This window comes from Myxine glutinosa, chromosome 1, assembly GCF_964187855.1.
Source record: "Myxine glutinosa chromosome 1, kmMyxGlut1.1, whole genome shotgun sequence".
Taxonomy (NCBI): Eukaryota; Metazoa; Chordata; class Myxini; order Myxiniformes; family Myxinidae; genus Myxine; species Myxine glutinosa.
Window position 1 is genome coordinate 51,155,406 of NC_136261.1, and position 6,243 is coordinate 51,161,648.

Consider the following 6,243-nt stretch of genomic DNA (forward strand, 5'->3'; position numbering starts at 1 on the left):
TGACATTCGAATGGGATTTACATATCCGTCAACTAGTTCAATCAACAACTATTTTATTCAACATAGGCCAAAAGTCAACAACAATTTCAAAAATCCTTAATTTTCATTCGATTCACTTGACATTCGAATGGGATTTATATATCCGTCAACTAGTTCAATCAACAACTATTTTATTCAACATAGGCCAAAAGTCAACAACAATTTCAAAAATCCTTAATTTTCATTCGATTCACTTGACATTCGAATGGGATTTATATATCCGTCAACTAGTTCAATCAACAACTATTTTATTCAACATAGGCCAAAAGTCAACAACAATTTCAAAAATCCTTAATTTTCATTCGATTCACTTGACATTCGAATGGGATTTATATATCTGTCAACTAGTTCAATCAACAACTATTTTATTCAACTTAGGCCAAAAGTCAACAACAATATCAAAAATCCTTAATTTTCCTTCGATTCACTTGACATTCGAATGGGATTTACATATCAGCCACCTAATTCAACCAACAACTATTTTTATTCAACATAGGCCAAAAGTCAACAACAATTTCAAAAATCCTTAATTTTCATTCGATTCACTTGACATTCGAATGGGATTTATATATCTGTCAACTAGTTCAATCAACAACTATTTTATTCAACATAGGCCAAAAGTCACCAACAATTTCAAAAATCCTTAATTTTCATTCGATTCACTTGACATTCGAATGGGATTTACATATCAGCCACCTAATTCAACCAACAACTATTTTTATTCAACATAGGCCAAAAGTCAACAACAATTTCAAAAATCCTTAATTTTCATTCGATTCACTTGACATTCGAATGGGATTTATATATCCGTCAACTAGTTCAATCAACAACTATTTTATTCAACATAGGCCAAAAGTCAACAACAATTTCAAAAATCCTTAATTTTCATTCGATTCACTTGACATTCGAATGGGATTTATATATCCGTCAACTAGTTCAATCAACAACTATTTTATTCAACATAGGCCAAAAGTCAACAACAATTTCAAAAATCCTTAATTTTCATTCGATTCACTTGACATTCGAATGGGATTTATATATCTGTCAACTAGTTCAATCAACAACTATTTTATTCAACATAGGCCAAAAGTCACCAACAATTTCAAAAATCCTTAATTTTCATTCGATTCACTTGACATTCGAATGGGATTTACATATCAGTCAACTAGTTCAATCAACAACTATTTTATTCAACATAGGCCAAAAGTCAACAACAATTTCAAAAATCCTTAATTTTCATTCGATTCACTTGACATTCGAATGGGATTTATATATCCGTCAACTAGTTCAATCAACAACTATTTTATTCAACATAGGCCAAAAGTCAACAACAATTTCAAAAATCCTTAATTTTCATTCGATTCACTTGACATTCGAATGGGATTTATATATCTGTCAACTAGTTCAATCAACAACTATTTTATTCAACATAGGCCAAAAGTCACCAACAATTTCAAAAATCCTTAATTTTCATTCGATTCACTTGACATTCGAATGGGATTAACATATCCGTCAACTAGTTCAATCAACAACGATTTTATTCAACATAGGCCAAAAGTCAACAACAATTTCAAAAATCCTTAATTTTCATTCGATTCACTTGACATTCGAATGGGATTTACATATCCGTCAACTAGTTCAATCAACAACGATTTTATTCAACATAGGCCAAAAATCAACAACAATTTCAAAAATCCTTAATTTTCATTCGATTCACTTGACATTCGAATGGGATTTACATATCCGTCAACTAGTTCAATCAACAACGATTTTATTCAACATAGGCCAAAAGTCAACAACAATTTCAAAAATCCTTAATTTTCATTCGATTCACTTGACATTCGAATGGGATTTACATATCCGTCAACTAGTTCAATCAACAACTATTTTATTCAACATAGGCCAAAAGTCAACAACAATTTCAAAAATCCTTAATTTTCATTCGATTCACTTGACATTCGAATGGGATTTATATATCCGTCAACTAGTTCAATCAACAACTATTTTATTCAACATAGGCCAAAAGTCAACAACAATTTCAAAAATCCTTAATTTTCATTCGATTCACTTGACATTCGAATGGGATTTACATATCCGTCAACTAGTTCAATCAACAACTATTCTATTCAACATAGGCCAAAAGTCACCAACAATTTCAAAAATACTTAATTTTCATTCGATTCACTTGACATTCGAATGGGATTTATATATCCGTCAACTAGTTCAATCAACAACTATTTTATTCAACATAGGCCAAAAGTCACCAACAATTTCAAAAATCCTTAATTTTCATTCGATTCACTTGACATTCGAATGGGATTTACATATCCGTCAACTAGTTCAATCAACAACGATTTTATTCAACATAGGCCAAAAGTCAACAACAATTTCAAAAATCCTTAATTTTCATTCGATTCACTTGACATTCGAATGGGATTTATATATCCGTCAACTAGTTCAATCAACAACGATTTTATTCAACATAGGCCAAAAGTCAACAACAATTTCAAAAATCCTTAATTTTCATTCGATTCACTTGACATTCGAATGGGATTTACATATCCGTCAACTAGTTCAATCAACAACTATTTTATTCAACATAGGCCAAAAGTCAACAACAATTTCAAAAATCCTTAATTTTCATTCGATTCACTTGACATTCGAATGGGATTTATATATCCGTCAACTAGTTCAATCAACAACTATTTTATTCAACATAGGCCAAAAGTCACCAACAATTTCAAAAATCCTTAATTTTCATTCGATTCACTTGACATTCGAATGGGATTTACATATCAGCCATCTAATTCAACCAACAACTATTTTTATTCAACATAGGTCAAAAGTCAACAACAATTTCAAAAATCCTTAATTTTCATTCGATTCACTTGACATTCGAATGGGATTTATATATCTGTCAACTAGTTCAATCAACAACTATTTTATTCAACATAGGCCAAAAGTCACCAACAATTTCAAAAATCCTTAATTTTCATTCGATTCACTTGACATTCGAATGGGATTTACATATCCGTCAACTAGTTCAATCAACAACTATTTTATTCAACATAGGCCAAAAGTCAACAACAATTTCAAAAATCCTTAATTTTCATTCGATTCACTTGACATTCGAATGGGATTTACATATCCGTCAACTAGTTCAATCAACAACTATTTTATTCAACATAGGCCAAAAGTCAACAACAATTTCAAAAATCCTTAATTTTCATTCGATTCACTTGACATTCGAATGGGATTTACATATCCGTCAACTAGTTCAATCAACAACTATTTTATTCAACATAGGCCAAAAGTCAACAACAATTTCAAAAATCCTTAATTTTCATTCGATTCACTTGACATTCGAATGGGATTTATATATCCGTCAACTAGTTCAATCAACAACTATTTTATTCAACATAGGCCAAAAGTCACCAACAATTTCAAAAATACTTAATTTTCATTCGATTCACTTGACATTCGAATGGGATTTATATATCCGTCAACTAGTTCAATCAACAACTATTTTATTCAACATAGGCCAAAAGTCACCAACAATTTCAAAAATCCTTAATTTTCATTCGATTCACTTGACATTCGAATGGGATTTACATATCCGTCAACTAGTTCAATCAACAACTATTTTATTCAACATAGGCCAAAAGTCAACAACAATTTCAAAAATCCTTAATTTTCATTCGATTCACTTGACATTCGAATGGGATTTATATATCCGTCAACTAGTTCAATCAACAACTATTTTATTCAACATAGGCCAAAAGTCAACAACAATTTCAAAAATCCTTAATTTTCATTCGATTCACTTGACATTCGAATGGGATTTACATATCCGTCAACTAGTTCAATCAACAACTATTTTATTCAACATAGGCCAAAAGTCAACAACAATTTCAAAAATCCTTAATTTTCATTCGATTCACTTGACATTCGAATGGGATTTATATATCCGTCAACTAGTTCAATCAACAACTATTTTATTCAACATAGGCCAAAAGTCACCAACAATTTCAAAAATCCTTAATTTTCATTCGATTCACTTGACATTCGAATGGGATTTACATATCAGCCATCTAATTCAACCAACAACTATTTTTATTCAACATAGGTCAAAAGTCAACAACAATTTCAAAAATCCTTAATTTTCATTCGATTCACTTGACATTCGAATGGGATTTATATATCTGTCAACTAGTTCAATCAACAACTATTTTATTCAACATAGGCCAAAAGTCACCAACAATTTCAAAAATCCTTAATTTTCATTCGATTCACTTGACATTCGAATGGGATTTACATATCCGTCAACTAGTTCAATCAACAACTATTTTATTCAACATAGGCCAAAAGTCAACAACAATTTCAAAAATCCTTAATTTTCATTCGATTCACTTGACATTCGAATGGGATTTACATATCCGTCAACTAGTTCAATCAACAACTATTTTATTCAACATAGGCCAAAAGTCAACAACAATTTCAAAAATCCTTAATTTTCATTCGATTCACTTGACATTCGAATGGGATTTACATATCCGTCAACTAGTTCAATCAACAACTATTTTATTCAACATAGGCCAAAAGTCAACAACAATTTCAAAAATCCTTAATTTTCATTCGATTCACTTGACATTCGAATGGGATTTATATATCCGTCAACTAGTTCAATCAACAACTATTTTATTCAACATAGGCCAAAAGTCAACAACAATTTCAAAAATCCTTAATTTTCATTCGATTCACTTGACATTCGAATGGGATTTATATATCCGTCAACTAGTTCAATCAACAACTATTTTATTCAACATAGGCCAAAAGTCAACAACAATTTCAAAAATCCTTAATTTTCATTCGATTCACTTGACATTCGAATGGGATTTATATATCTGTCAACTAGTTCAATCAACAACTATTTTATTCAACTTAGGCCAAAAGTCAACAACAATATCAAAAATCCTTAATTTTCATTCGATTCACTTGACATTCGAATGGGATTTACATATCAGCCACCTAATTCAACCAACAACTATTTTTATTCAACATAGGCCAAAAGTCAACAACAATTTCAAAAATCCTTAATTTTCATTCGATTCACTTGACATTCGAATGGGATTTATATATCTGTCAACTAGTTCAATCAACAACTATTTTATTCAACATAGGCCAAAAGTCACCAACAATTTCAAAAATCCTTAATTTTCATTCGATTCACTTGACATTCGAATGGGATTTACATATCAGCCACCTAATTCAACCAACAACTATTTTTATTCAACATAGGCCAAAAGTCAACAACAATTTCAAAAATCCTTAATTTTCATTCGATTCACTTGACATTCGAATGGGATTTATATATCCGTCAACTAGTTCAATCAACAACTATTTTATTCAACATAGGCCAAAAGTCAACAACAATTTCAAAAATCCTTAATTTTCATTCGATTCACTTGACATTCGAATGGGATTTATATATCCGTCAACTAGTTCAATCAACAACTATTTTATTCAACATAGGCCAAAAGTCAACAACAATTTCAAAAATCCTTAATTTTCATTCGATTCACTTGACATTCGAATGGGATTTATATATCTGTCAACTAGTTCAATCAACAACTATTTTATTCAACATAGGCCAAAAGTCACCAACAATTTCAAAAATCCTTAATTTTCATTCGATTCACTTGACATTCGAATGGGATCTACATATCAGTCAACTAGTTCAATCAACAACTATTTTATTCAACATAGGCCAAAAGTCAACAACAATTTCAAAAATCCTTAATTTTCATTCGATTCACTTGACATTCGAATGGGATTTATATATCCGTCAACTAGTTCAATCAACAACTATTTTATTCAACATAGGCCAAAAGTCAACAACAATTTCAAAAATCCTTAATTTTCATTCGATTCACTTGACATTCGAATGGGATTTATATATCTGTCAACTAGTTCAATCAACAACTATTTTATTCAACATAGGCCAAAAGTCACCAACAATTTCAAAAATCCTTAATTTTCATTCGATTCACTTGACATTCGAATGGGATTAACATATCCGTCAACTAGTTCAATCAACAACGATTTTATTCAACATAGGCCAAAAGTCAACAACAATTTCAAAAATCCTTAATTTTCATTCGATTCACTTGACATTCGAATGGGATTTACATATCCGTCAACTAG